Raw genomic sequence first — 14917 nt, 5'->3', positions numbered from 1 at the left:
ACACTGGAAAATCAAACTCTGGCTCCCTTTCTACTCCAGGACGGTGTGCTGGTGCTCCAGAGCCTGTCTGTCTTCTCTGTTCTCATGCAGCATCCTGTGCATTTTCTGCACGTCATGTCACCTGCTTCTCCAGGGGATGTGAAAGTAGGGAGCAGTCTGAATGTGTCTTGGGAGAAAGGGGAGGGAGAAGAAACTCACAGAAGACAAAAATTAAGGAAGTTCAACAGGCACAGAAGTGGCTTTAGAGAAGTTATTTTTACCTCAGAAAATTAGACAGGGGAAGAGCCTCCTTTCCCTGGATAGTCTCAAAACGGTTGGGTGTTTTTTTTTCCTTCAGTCCCTTTGGGCAAGCTGTTTTGATATGGAAAAGCCTGAGGCTGCTGTCGTCCCTAGGGTTGAAGGAGAGTCTGTCTTGTTAGTCTGGTGCCTTCCTTCCAGTGAACCTCACTGGTATCTAATGCTCCACCTTCCACTGCCACTGCACACCTTTACTGGAGCTGTATAGGGAAAAGACGTGATGACCAAGACACCCTGCCCCTGATGGATTTCCCTGGAGTAGCCAAGGACAGATAAAATAGGAGGGCAGCAGCACTTTCTTCTAACCTAGCTGGTCTTTAGGCACAACAGTTCCCTTTTTAGTCCACAGCAGCTGGGATGTGCTTGCCCCTGTGCACACAGCCGTCCATCATCCCCAAGCTTGCTGTACCTGGGCTTCCCTCCCATGTAGACGAGAGTCTCCTAAACAGGACAGACAAGGATATCAAGCCTTCTGCAGGTGGTGGTTCGCTTCTGAGAACTAGGCCAAACAACAAACCATGTTTCAGGGCTCCCCTATATTCCTAGTTGCTAAGCTGTGAGGAGGGAAGGGGGTCCTCTAGCTTTCCCTCCATAGCATACCCTGCTATGCTGCCAGTGGGTGTATAAATAGTGCCCACAGTATACTATTTTGGTGACAAGCTCTTCCCAGGATTCATCCAAAGAGTTATGTGAGCAAGCGTTAAAAATAACACCAAGCCCTGCCCAAATGCTGGCATCATTTCAGCCAAAGTGTTGGGAATCTTCCATAGAGAGCAGCCTTGGACCCTTGGGAGGGAGCAGCAGGAGGGGGTCCGGCAGGGCTCCCCATGTTTTCCTCTTCTTGCTGCCCTGCTGACCACAGGGGACGCTGACCCTCAGGTTCAGCAGATGTGCTGGTCACGAAGAGGATGTGAGACTTTCACTTCTAATTAGGTTATTTGCTACTGAGCTTTCGCTGTGTGTTCTGAGTATTATCACTAGGTCTAAAGAGAGGCACATGAATTCCAGGAGGGGTTAACCTGAGCATTAATCTAGCCTGCTGCCAGGTCCCTGCCAGTGGCCAGAGCTAGCTGCTTCCCTAAAAAGTTTTGGGCTGTAGCAATGGCATATGGAGGGATTCTGGCCCTGTGTTAGGTTTATCCCAAGGACTGGTAGCTGGAGATAAGTTTAATTGTGGAAGACATATCAAATCTGTATGTTGAATTCACAGCTATAGCTCTAGACATTCTTGCTATCCATATAAACACAAAAATTATATTCCAAAATTCTGCCCTTTTCATGGTGTGGTCAGTGCCTATAACTGAAAACCGGACCACACTGCAGAGATTGCTGGGGAGCCATGCTCCTTGGGCTGTGTAGCCAGTGCAGGATGCACCATCCCACTGCGGAGCTGGAAGCTGCAGTTTGTTTCCCTCAGGCTGGGTTTTGCCTGGTGTTGGTCAAGTCCTATGCTAGGTATGCAGTTCAGCTGCTCTCATGCTGCTGCAGCTTCAGCCCCTGCTGTGTGCTGCAAAACAGGAGACCCCACTAGAAAGCAGCAGACCCCACTGAGTACTTGTGTTCAGTGTATGGAGCCTAGAGCTCACAGAAAGGTTTCTTGGAGGGCTCATGCTCAAAGAAGCCCCATCTGAAGACAGAGATGCTCCTTCCTGCGGGTAGATGATGTGGCTCCACTCTTGCCTGGTCTAACATGGGATGAAGGAGAAGTTACCCTGTGGGACTAGCGCACCCATTGCTGTTACATGGCTTAATACAGAGCCTTGCACACAGAAGAAGAGGAAAAGAGCCAAGATGTCTCCTGGCTGTGAACTTGGGGAGAATGCTTGGGCTTACCTGGTTGCTCAGAGTTGAAAGCAGCAGTGTCATGGACAGGGGAGACCACACTTCTCTTTCAGATGCTGGGGTTCAGGACTACAGCATTAATCCCCCTCTATACCTCCTTGGCCTCCATGTTTGCACCCCCAGATACATCTGCGCTAGTTTCTGGCTTTGTACAGGGAGGGCCAGATGCTTCTGCAATCTCTGAGTACTTTACTTTCAGAAGGGCTGGATTTATTTTGAGCTGATACAGAAAGTTGCTGTGAAAGCAGCAGATGTGCAAAAATTGCTAAAAAGGTCACAAGCCCTGTTTGGCACTCCATGCTTCACCTTCTCTGATAATGGGATTCCTAATTCTGGCAGATGCTCCCAGGGATGGAGAGCAGGTCCTCTTAGAACATTATGACTGAGGGTTTTCTCTGGCCGTTGCCCTGAGAATGACTGAGAGCAGAGCAGGCACTCATCTTCTGGCTTGGACTGTTGCACCTCACATGCTCAGCCCTTGCTAGCCTTCTTCCCTATCTCACCATTTAGCTGGTCTTCTCTTTTCCTTGCTGTGTGTTGAGAGGCACACGCAGTGTTTGTGCACACGATAGAGTACTTTCTTAAGTGTGTATTGAAGGCACAGACTTCAGAATTGTCCGGAGATGGAAATACGTCATGGAGATGAAAAGCATGTTTCTGGTTTTCCAGGAACATGCTCTGCGCAATCAGTCCTTCATCAGGAGCTTCCTGCTCCTCCGTTCCTCTGCTCCTTCCCGCTCCTTTCCCATGTCCAGTCAGCAAAGGAGCTCTCTGAGTCATCATTGTTGCTGCTTATTAGGCCTGAGCCAAGGCTCTGTGTATCATCATACATTACAGAGCTTCTGAGGGCTCTTTCAGGGCTCTTTCCACCCTGGCATGCTCTTGTTCCCCTGATCGGAATGTGGGGTGCATGGGGACACATGACTTTGTTTGTTGCCTTTAAGCACCTCTTCAATGAATGTCTCTCAAGAGTCTTCTGTGTGGTGCCAGAGCCCCAGACCATGGTTTCCAGCTGCTCCTGAAGTGCTGAGATGTCTTCACAGGGATCCCCGAAGAGCAGTGTGCCCTAGCACTTTCATCTGCTTCATATGAGGTTGAGCCCTGTTTCAGTCTGTCCAACACAATCTAAGCTTGGCATGTTTGTCAGGCATCTCCTGTGACCTGCTTTGACTTTGTGGCCTGCCTCTGCCAGCTTTTATTTTCTATTTTAAAGAACATGGCAGGATTTTCTCCCACGCACGGATCCCCTTTATCCCTATAGCATTTCCTTCACTGTGGGTCTTTCTCCAACCCGAGCAAAATTGTTGCACGCAGTCAGCAGGCACGTACTTCCCAGTTCTGCCTCTGTATGCTTGCCTCTGTACGGGATGGCTGCCTGTTGGCTGAACGTATCTTTTGGAGGAGGTAGACCTTGCACAACTGGCTGCATGGCAGTTAGGTGCTGCAGATCAGACTCTTTGCGCCAATTAAGCATACACCAATAAGCACATACAGCCAAAAGGTTGTTTAATCATGGGCTGACCTGACATGGAGACTTTTGAGTACAGCTGACTGATGATCCAGGACAGCCTGCTCTATTAGATGGGAAGAGGTTAATAATAACCACAGAGAAACTTAGAAGGGTTCTCAGCTGTGGTCAAGGATCATCTTCAACAAGACTGAATTCATGAGAAAAAGTTTCTTCACTGTGGTGGGTGAAAGGAGGATGAATCCACTGGCTGAAAGCTGGTGCTAAGCATATTCCATTTAGGAAGAAAAAAAAAAGGAGTCTGTTTTTAACAGCCAGGTGGATTAGCTACCAGATCAGCTGGCATGGGATGCTTTTCCACTCTCAGGCTGTTCCTGTTGAGTGTCTTGGCTGTGTCTTTACAGGAGCGTGTTTCTGCTTCTCTGGGTATTCTGCCTCACAAAATAAACTGCTCTGAGCTTTTAATCCTGCATTAGAGACTTCCAGCTCCTCTGAGTCAAACAGAAATCATACAAGAATAAGACCTCCAGAAGCTGTATAATTACGTCTCCCTGACTCTGGCATAGTGGACTCGGGCTATGCCATTCCTTTTGTTTCTTCATCTCTCTAGAAGCTCGCAGTGACTGGGACATTATTTGCTGCATCCTGCTTCTTAGATCCCTGTGTTGGTATCTCCTGATGCCATGGCACTCTGGGTGGCCAAGACCCTAAGATGGGCATCTCTTCAGCGGCAAAGCCAGAAAAATAAATTGTTTCCAATTTCTGACACTAACGGCCTGTGAAAATTAATAGGAATGCATGCCTCTAAATAAGTAAAGCAAAGAGCTTTTAAAACAGACAAGACCATGCCAAATGTTAAGAAAACCAGTCCTACCTCCTGACTACTGTGCTTTTTTGGTGGAATAATGAACGGCTAGTCTTGTCTGTTTCACCTTATGTCTAACCTAAACTTCCCTGGCTGCCCCTCAGGGAGCTTATTCCTGTTGTTGAGGATATGGAGAACAGCTTATTCACTTGCCCTTGGCAGCAGCCTTTTACACATTTCAGAATGGCTTTCATGTACCCCCTAGTTTTCTACAGAGAAATAACCCGCTTGCTTTGCAATTTAGTCCTTCCTGGTTTTCCTTGCTGTCTTTGAACTCGTACCAGTTTGTCCATATAGAACATGTCTGTGAGGCACGTGCCAGTGTTGGGCAGAGAGGAAGGATTACTCCACATCTTGCATATGACATGCCTATTCATACAGCCCTACATACTGTTTGTCTGCTTCAGAGCAAAATGCCCCTATTACTCAAGTTCAGCCTGTGATCTACGGTAACCACAGATCCCTTCTGAATGAGCAGGTCACACATGATGATTATGGGTGGGGATGCGCAATCTGTGCTGTGTGAGGTGTCATGGTAATGATTATAATTTATGTCACTTTGCTGTTTATGTATAGACCTTATCCTTTCAGCTAACAGTATCGGTAGTGTAGACGATACAGGTGACAAGTAAAAAACCGCTCCGAGAGCCAGCAGGTTAAATGCAGAAGTGGTGGACAGGGTCTCCAGGATTTAGTTACAAGCCTGCATTACAGAGGCTTTTTAGCAGAAGTTTTCAGTAGTCCTGTTTCCTCTCCTCTTTGGAGGTTTTCTAGGTGCCTACTGGGATGTGGGTGCTCAGGAGCACAGGCAGTCTCTTGGGTGGTGCTGGAGTCCTGCCAATATTGTGCTGTAGCATTGGTGCTAGTGGGTGGGTTTTCAGTGTCCCTTCAATAGTCCCTTTTAATCATAGAATGCTTTGCAGAAGCACAAGCTGTCTAGCCATTGCTTTATTTGCCACTAAAATGTAGCCAGCTGGGGCAGGTAACACTGCAGAGCAGCACTGCAGGTCCAGTTTGGGTGGTAAATGGAGAAACTTAGGGGAAAAAAATAAGTGTAAACAACCATAATTAATATCACATGTCTCTAATAAATCAGCTGTTGGTTATGAGCTCCCTGAGCTTCCTTACAAAGGTGGGAGTGTTTGAGAACAGAGAGGTCTGCTAGGAACTTGCTTTGTGGTGAGTTGACAGATTTCACTCCTTGACTTTTGCTGTTGCTCTGAGCACTGATGGCAGGGAAGTGCTTTGACATGCACAGAGGGAGGTGAATGTGGGTTTTTCTGCATGAAATCCAGAGCAGTTTTCATACTTGCCTTGGAAAGTATGAAACTCTGCATGAAATCCAGACCAGTTTGCCTTGGAAAACTGGAATATTTGTGACTCAGTACTGAAGCAGGAGGGTAGGAGGCTTTTTCCATTCTTGGATGTGGCCTCTCTTGTGTCCAACAGTGGTGTTTTTTTTCTCGTCTGCTTGCCCCTTTCCTGCTACATCCCTTCCATTGCAGTCTCTGTGAGCTGAGGCTTGTTTGCAGTGCAGTCACCCTCACTTTGAGTCAGCCAGGCAATGCCCCTGGAGTGAGAAGGGAATGTCACTTTGGTGTACATCATGGGAACCATAAGCAGTCACCTTCCTTGAGCAGTGCGTGCTGTGTACACAGTAATCTGTGGTTGTGCTTAGTATCTAGACAGTGAACCATTTCAGGGCTGCAGATTCAGCTCAGCCCTGCAGCTTTTTGGCTGCTTAGTTGGAAATACATAATTTTTATTTGAGGTCAGAATACAAACTGGTGAATACAGCAGAACTGCGGCTGCTAAATTCACCAGCTCCAATATAGTATATAATGTGGCAACGTAAGGCTTTCCTCATGGCAGTGGGGAACTATTAAGTTATGGTGAAATTAACGGTTTAGGTAAATTGTGCTGTAGAGGCAGCATTGATCCCATTTTGAAAAATATTTTTAATAGGAGTGAAGCCAGTAACACCTTAATATCTGCTGTTACCATGGGCTGCTCAGAGCAATTGGTTGGTGGATTAGAAGGCGTTATCTTTTTTGTAATAATACCCTTTCTGCTCCTTTTGCCAAGGCTTTGGTGAAAGGGTTTATATTCCCACTCAGCTTATCATCAATATTTGAGTGAGTGCTTGGAGAAACAGGGTTGGTCTTAGAGTTGAGCTCCTGCTTCAAACACTCTGAAATCTCGGGCTGGATCAGCTATGTCCAGGCTTCGCTTTAATTCGAGGTCTTCTGTACAGCTTTATGAGTTTGGTTTATCAGAGTGAAGCCGAGGCTTCAGGCATGATTCAGTAGCTGCTGTGTTGTTTCTGTCCTAATTTCCCTCTGCCTAAAAATGTTCAGCTATTGCTTGGGCAGTACTAAGTATTAGGGCTAAAAGTTGGGCACTGGAGTTGTAGGATCAGCTCTCCCTTTCCCACAGCCTTCCAAGTGATTCACATCTCCTTGCTGCCCCAGTCTCCTGCATGTGAAATGTTGGTAGCAGCACTTTTCCTAGAAAAAGAGTATGAACATACTGGAATCCTGGACTGGAAGGGACTGGAGGCAGACAGCTGGTTGTGGGCTGGGTTTGGTTTTCCCGTAGATGTCTCAGTATTGTAGAGGTATGTGGAGCCCTGCCCAGCCCCGTGGGGAGCCTTGCCAGCACTAACCCTATCTGGTACTTGTGACTTTTTATGGAGCTTGTGAAAGCCTCTGTTCTTGGGCAGTGAGGCATCAGCTGCTAGCATTAGGAAAGATTTGACCTTAATACAGGAAGGTGGAAATCAAGATAGTGATAAGGAAGAAGGAACCACCTTGCCCAGTATGATTTTTCCAAAAGTGGTTGCAGGTGGTCAGCTAGGGAGGAGGGGGAGCAGGGCAGGCAGGTTTCATATCCTAATAATTTTTTTTCCAGGGGATTTGCTAAGTCTATTATATTTATCTGTTCAGTAAGCTGAAATGGATCCCTCAAGTGCTTGTCCTGCCTCCCTGTGAACCCATGTGGACTTCTTCCATCCATAATACCTTTTGAGAACTGAGAAGCAGTAAACAGACTAGAGGAAGATAACTGGAATGTTGAAAGAGGAACTACTGGTCAGAAGGGAAGTTGTTATTAGAGAGTAGCCTCAATATGGAAGCTATTCAATATGTCAAATAGTGCTCTGAGCGTTAAAAAGTAAGATTTTACTAGTGATGTTTCCTAAAGACACAAAGCTAGGAAGCATCATCGGAGGCAGTTCAGGGTTATTCAGCAGGAAGAGCTTGGATGTCCTTAAGGAGTAATACAGATGGGAACTGGATAGTTCAAAATTGCATGGTTGTGTGCATGAGAAACGAGCAAAAAGTTCAGCTCCAGCTGGGAGCTCACTGGGGAAAGTGAGAGAGACGGGGGGAAAACCCAGGATCTACCAGTGATGTGCAGGGTAACTATGAGCAGCTAGTATGATGCAGCTATGAAAAACATAAATGTCATCTAATGTTACATGTTGGACAAAATATTTGTAGCAGAGATGGCGTAATTTTAGTGTATTAAGGCATGGTGAGACCTTGCTTGGAAGACTGTGTACATTTCCAGTCTCTCTCTGAAGGCTGTATGCAAACTGGGTCAGGTCCAGAGAAGGGATACTGGTATCAAAGAAATGAAGAGCCTGCCTAATGTGAAGTGATTAAAGAACTCAGATGATGTAACTTTAAACACAGGCTGGATAAACGCTGACGTTAAAGCTCATTTTTGGAACATGAGTGAATAGGGGTGAGCTGTGCATGGATAAAGATAAGCTGGAAATTTAGAGGATGTAATTAAACATCAGAGGTATTTATTTGGGGAATTAATTCTGTTAGAAAACAGTTAGCAAACAACAAGGAATGTCCAATATTTTTTTTTTTAAAAAACAGCAACAGCTTTCTCTTCTCAAGCCATTTTCTTCTATGGAGGAGTGTCTCCTGCCTTGGGTTGCTAGCCTGGAAGACATCAGTACTGCTGCTCTGGGCAGTGGGCAGGGCTTGCTGGGGCAAGATCGTCATGGGGGGCTGGTGAATCCTGCTGTTGCAAACTTGTCTGCAGCTGGCATAACCCCACAGACTCTTGTGCCTCTGTCCTCAGATCCCCTCAGAAGGCAGGCTTAGTGAGGGGGAATCAGTTAGTGAGCCCCTGGGGAAACGTGAGGACTGAGGGCAGGCATTGCCACTAAGCTAATGTGTGCTTTTCTCAATCTTCTTCGATTCTGACCCGTCATTCAAAAATTCCCATATTTGCTCCCACCAAACAGAAAAGTTGTCAAGCGCGTGTTGGTAACGATCAGACTGTATTGATCTCTGTGTGTTTGAGAGAGGGATGTTGATTGACCTTGAAAGGCAGAGTTGGCAGGGATGGGGAATGATTTTGTTTTTTTTTCCTCAGGATTTTTATAAAGTTTTCAGCACCTCCTGCTTTCCTGATGGCCTCTGTGTTCTGGTGCCCCCTGCTCCAGTCGATCAGGACCACGCTATTATTTCAGCTCTGACCGATGTCCCTCTCTCTGGCATTCCTGAAACGGTCTCAGCAGTGGTGGATGGGCTTGCCATGTCTTGAGGATTCAGATTTCTGCCTTGAGCAATCAGTGAGTGAGGTGGAGAGGCACTGAATGTCTCCCACCTTGCTCCTGAGTGGTCTAGCACATGGGAAAGAGTGATGATGTCCACTCCTCCTGCAGCCGTGCTACAGATGGGGTCATGATGAGCCAGAAGCTGTAGCCTAGGCATGTTCCTGTTGTTCCACCTGCAGATAGCAAGGCACAGATTGTCTGCTGTGATGATGAGCTTGCTGTTGCTTGTACTGCTTTCTGTTTGCTTGGGAGGCATGGGCATGCTGCAGGTAGTGAGGGCTAGGTCAAAATATCCATCCTTGAGGAGGAGACTGGGTTATAGCCATGAGCTGCGGTGGAGAGTCGGCAGCCGTGGGGCTGTGTGGCTGTTGTGAGGGTGGGCGGGTTGTGCATCACGCCTGACACTGAGGGGTGAGTGCAGACCTGTTTCTGCCTGGTGCTTGGTGTCAGAGCTACAGCCCAGGCAGCCAGCTGGGAACTGGGGCTGAGCTGTTTCCAGTTCACGGATCACCAGAGCAGATTTGCAGCAAATAGCCTGGGCTGCTGGTGGATGATTTTGCTGTACAACTGTAGCAAAAGTGGAAAGGTTTCTTCCTTCTTCTACGTGGGGGCGTGCTGACCTTAGCAGCCAATTCCTGCATGGTATGTGAAGGAAGGAGCCCAAGGCCAAGACAGAAATATGTTCGGCTTTTTTCCGCCTAGATGATCTACTTGTGTCCTGGTTGTTGTCAGCAAGCGCTCCAGGTACGCACACGGCTCGTGTCCAGTGTGAGTGCAGTATATGGGGCTCCCCCGAAATGGTGAGCTCTGCTGCAGCCCGGCACTGGGAATGGAATGTGCCTCCTTACTGGAATTCACAGGTGGGAGAACGTGTTGTGCATTGAGTTCTCACACCCTTGGAGCAAGGGGGAAGGAGGCGACATGACAAAAACCCTGCCTGACACCTGGGATGCCTGTGGGTAATGAGACTGACGTTGCTTGATAAGCAATTTTCTCCTGCCAAGCTGCACGCCGCAGTGCTGGGATGTGTGGGAAGCACCTGTCCCTACCTCTCCAGGCCAAGCAGGGCAGGCACCCCTGTTATTGTAGGGGCAGGCATGTTCTGGCACCTCCATCTCCCTCACCTTGCTTCTCTGAGGAGCACAGTCGCCAGCCTGCAATATCCCTGCTCCCCTCCATGCATGAGACTGCGGAGTCAGCCGTGCTCTGCTTCTTGCACCGACTCATCTTTGTGATCAAAGAGAAGTCATCTCCTAGAAGACAGTTCCCAAGAAAGAGCTTTCTTCTTCCTCATTAGTGCCTGTAATCTCTTACTACCTATGAAGCTTTGGGACAGCCCATCAGTTTTTAGTGCTGTTGCTGAGAGGGGCAGCTCCTGGGAGGGAGATGCAGCAAAGGGGTGCTTGCTGCAGCGGTGCAAGGCCGCATGAGCTTGGGGGAGCGGGGCGAATGTGACTTGGGGAGGAGGATACAAATATTTATGTTGGGAACAGATAATGTAAATAGGCGTGTTTCTCTGGGACCCCCTTGTCTGCTTCATTGCTCTGTCTAATTTTTAGCAAAACGGCCCCCTGACTCCATCTGCTCTGGTGTGCGTGTCTGCTACACAAGCCAGGCATTGCTGTCAGTGAATTGGTTAATGCCAGTGTCCTGTGGCGGGGACAGGGATGCAGGCAAGCACTCAGCCTGCCAGCATTTATACCTCCTGGCGTCAGCGTTGGCAATGCTCGTGGAGGACTGGGGAGGGCACCGAAATAGTTTCCATTCTCCTCTCTGCTGTGGGAACCAGTCTCCTGGGTAACAAACGCTCCTTGTTCTGCACAGAGCTCCACAGCTGAGACTCTCTGTCTCCTTCCTCGCTGCTGCTCCCCGGCTGTCCCAGCTGAACAGGCCAGAGAGGTCTGCTTGAGCCTGCCTTAATTAATGCTGACAATACAATGGGACTGGCCGTACAGGGGTCCAGGGGCTGCACGCTAATGGGAGTACAGTAAATAGTCTCATTTACTGCAGCTCGGGTGGAGCAGAACCCAGCAGGACTAGCTTTCTGCTCGCTGTAATGGCCAGGCGTGGAGGAGGTACGTCCCTTTCTCCTGCATCCTCCCTGGGGCTTGTCCCTGCTGCTTGAACGGGACCGGGTGGTGGTGTGGGTCCCGAGCATCCAAGGAAAGGCAAGCAGTGGGCTGGGGGGCGTGAAGTACCGCAAGTGGGGCAGATGCATCGGCCTCTTCGCAAGGACCTGCGGAGCCTGAGGTTTGGGCTGGGCTGAGGGATCATGCCCAGTGTTTTGGCGGTGAGTAGCAGAGCCGTGTGGATGGCGGCTCCAGTGCATTGAGAGTGGGCTGCACGGCCCACAGCCAGCCCAAGGCGCTTTCTCTTTTTTGGCTGGAAGGGTCTCTCTGCAGCGGGGGAGCGAGTCCTGGACTCCTGCCTCTGGAGCCCTTGGTGGGAGCCACCCGCCAGCCACTGGGTTTTTAGTCAGAAATCTGATTTGTATGTTACCTGAAGAGATACTTTAAAGGTTTCTAGTGGTCTGGGATCCGAGACAATTGGCAGCCACTTCCAGTAATGAGTCTAGTATTCTTCTGGCATAGCTTTTTATGTTGGCCTCTCCAGAGGCAGAAGCTTCTTGCAAAGTGTTGTATTGTCTGGGCTCTTGTATTTGTTTTATTTGGTTGCTGCTTTGGGTGCATCGTGGCATAGAGCAAAAAGTACTCAGGCATGTGACGGCTCTTCATTTCTTTGAATTGTGTGTCTGTGTGACATTTCTACCTCTTCTCTGACTTACCCAGTCCCCATGGAGCCTCGGTTTAGGAGATGGGGTTTGGTTTGGGCTCCACTTTCTGAGCTCTGCTTAGCTCATCACAGGGCAGGGGCTGTAGGAGCGGGGCTAGCTGATAAAGTGCAGTAACGTGAGTGGTCCCTCCGGGATGGTTGTCTCAAGGCAGCTGCTTCATCACTAGAAACATCTCCCCTGGCACAGCCTGGAGCAGCTGAGTCTCTGGGGTGTGTGGTCATGCCCAGACTGTGGTTGAAAAACAAAAGTAGCCACATGGGTCCCTTGGCGAAGCTACCTGTGGCCTGTCAGGAACTGCACTGACTTGCCTATGGAGCAGGTTGCAGCTCAGCTGCCTCTGGTGAGAGAGGGTGATGGAAAAATCCTTTCACAAGGCCCCAGCATAGCAAGAGAGCCTGGGCTTTTGCAGGTGGCGATTCCTTGTTTTTCAGGAAGGAGGGTCTGCCATGGATTGCTTTGCAGAGATGCTGGGATTTAGTCCAGGTTATGGGCAGCAATTTAATCACAAGCTGTAAGTTAATAGTTGCTGGGATCTTGATTTGAGATTCCCTGTGACAGCAGGGACTTCAGCCGTCCTGTCCCTGCCAGGTGTGTTCGGCCCCAGGGGAAGTGCTGGTGGTTGCTTCTCGCTCCGGGGGTGGCTGCATTTCAGGGGTGCTGTGTCGATACTGTTGGTGAAGCTCTTTAGGACAAAGCACTACAGAAATGTGAAAGAAGCTTCAAGAAGCTTCTGAAGCGTCTTCCTGATCTCTCAGTAATAAGTCCTCCTGTCGTCCTCCTCCTGTGCGTTGCTTTGCAGACTAGCATTTTATCTCAAGGGCTCTGGCTGCCGTTGTCAATGGTAGGAGCACAGCACTCCAGTTCCTTTTGCTTTCCTTTGCAAAGGCAGGAGAAGAGATCAGGTAGCTTGCAACCACACAGCATCTGAAACCCAAGCTCATCACAGAAAATGATGCTGCAGCTCTGTTTTGTGGCATGGGTTTTAGTCTTTTTATTTCTCCTCATGCTACCTTGCTCATTTCCCAGTTCCTTTAAGAATCAATCCTCCATCTTCCAGCTCGACTTATCTCCCCTCCTCTCCTTCTCCACTCCCTCCCATTCCCTGCCTTGTCTGAGGTCCTGCAGGGAGTGATTGCAAGCCGGAGCGGCGGTGCTGTGGGCATGCTTGCTCCTTCACACGCAGCAACGTCACAGCAGCAGCAGCAGGAGCATTGGAGATGTGATTGCGCAGACCCTCTGCATTGCCAGGGATGCAGCTGTGAAAAAAAAAAAAATAAAAAATTGACTCTGTGTTTCCCACAGCATCCTGGTGGGAGAGCACAGAGCCCACTGGAATCTGAGTGCTCAGCAGTGCCGGAGCAGTGTGTGTGCAGTGAGAGGAGACAGGGAACGGAGGATCTGTGGAAAGGTGAGATGGAGAAATGATTGGGGTGGGCATTAGTCGTACTGATGGTTTTCAGGCTGTTCGTTGTCCTGCAAAGTGGCCGGTTTGTTTTTGTAGAGATTGCCAGCTACCCGATGAAGCTTAAAAGATTTTAGGATTGCTTTGTCTCTTCAGAGGCTGCCTTGCTTTGGAGCTGCTGTGATTATAATGGATGTAAGCGAGTGGAGGCTGGTGTTGCGGTGCAGAATGCGTGTTTGTCCATCGTAGCTATGAAATAGCGGTTGTCATGTCCGGGACTGGTTGTGCAGAGGCAAGCCGTGCTTCACCCCGACAATGCTGCACAGCTCTCCATTGTGCCTGCCGTGACAGCCAAGCCCACACGGATTGTTTTGGTCCCGACAGCTACCATGCTCTCTGTGCATCCCTGGTGGTGATGCTGCTGTGCAGCTCAAAAGCTGTTTTGACAGACAGCGCTTCCATGAAAAGCCAGAAACAAAGGACACAGACAGAGGAAAGGCTGCTGTCAGTGCGGCTTTTGGCTTTTTTCTTTTTTTTTTTTTTTCCTAAATACTGGTAAATCAATTGCTCAAAAGGGATTAGGATAAAACATTGTGGCAGGTAAAACCGTGCTCTTCTGCTAAGAGATACATGGGCTCTGTGCAGGAGGTAGTTCTTTGTGTTGCCCAGGGTGTGTCTGTGCTGGCTGTGTAAATGGATGCTTTCTCCCCACCTCTTTTCACAGATCAGATGAGAAAGGTTGTCTAAGAATGGAGGAATTACTACTTTTAATTACTGAAATGAGGGGTCCAGGCTGGGTACCAGTTACTAGAGCTTAATTACATGGTCTTGTTATAGCCAAATCCCTCTTTTCCCTCCCCGCCTTCCTTCTTCCCTCCCCCACGCTCTGCACAAATCCTTCCATCAAATTGCCTCTGCAAACACAAAGGGAGAAGGGCTTGAACAAAGAGAAGGGTATATGTAGGATAGGGGTGTAGATGCTGGAGAGATGATGTTCAGGATGACAGTCAGTGAGAACAATAAGGCAAAGGTATAAAAGAATGAGATATCAGTATGTGTGGTACAGTGATGTGGCTGTAGGGGAATGTACACACAGCAATGTAGTAGCAAAAGTGATAAGCAAATAGCAGGTGCAGTGTTTTGAGGTTGTGGAAGATGCTGAGCATGTGGGGTTGCAATTGCAGGTGTTTTAGGGGAACGTGGTGTTAATGGGAGTTACATTAGCACTGGCTGTTGAGGAACAGATCATACAGGGTTCAGACTGATGGGTGTCGTAAAGGTGTATGGAGTATGGGGGAAATAAAGATCTGCTTTTTTACTTCCAGTCACCTACATACAGCCTCATATACCGGTGTTGCTGAAGAGCGAGCTTGGCAGATCTAATCTATTAACAAAAGCTTTCTGCAGTTTTCCAGTGACCCAAGAATAATTCAGATAAAGCATCTTTAGGCCTTTCAGGAGCAACAGGATGGTAGGAAAAATGTAGATAAAATGGTAAATGTTTGGCAGAGCTGTAGAGGAACCATGAAGCAGAAGAGGCAGGTGTGAGGGGCATTGCAGAGCTGGAGGAACAGGGGGTTGTCGGTCAGAGATCAGCAGTGGAGGGCACAGAGGAGGAAATTCAGGGCTGTCATTGTCAGGGAATGTAAATGTGTCATTTGTAGTGTCAT

At 48.5% G+C, this 14917-nt stretch overlaps 1 protein-coding gene across 7 annotated transcripts in view; it reads left to right on the top strand.

The window, feature by feature from the left end:
- Positions 1 to 14917, top strand: part of RUSC2 (RUN and SH3 domain containing 2) — a 61663-nt gene that overhangs the window by 10568 nt on the left and 36178 nt on the right. For 3 of the 7 annotated variants that reach the window (XM_030004567.2, XM_030004573.2, XM_030004572.2), the window contains one exon: positions 13148 to 13253. The exons of 2 other annotated variants lie outside the window; for them this stretch is intronic. The gene's annotated coding sequence lies outside the window, so the exon portion shown is untranslated. Of the gene's footprint in view, positions 1 to 10760; positions 11342 to 13147; positions 13254 to 14917 lie in introns of those variants that run through there. 2 more of the 7 variants (XM_030004568.2, XM_030004570.2) reach the window with 2 other exon arrangements.

This window comes from Aquila chrysaetos, chromosome Z (assembly GCF_900496995.4).
Source record: "Aquila chrysaetos chrysaetos chromosome Z, bAquChr1.4, whole genome shotgun sequence".
Taxonomy (NCBI): Eukaryota; Metazoa; Chordata; class Aves; order Accipitriformes; family Accipitridae; genus Aquila; species Aquila chrysaetos.
Note: the sequence above shows the minus strand (reverse complement) of the source record. Positions and strands in the feature narration are given on the sequence as shown.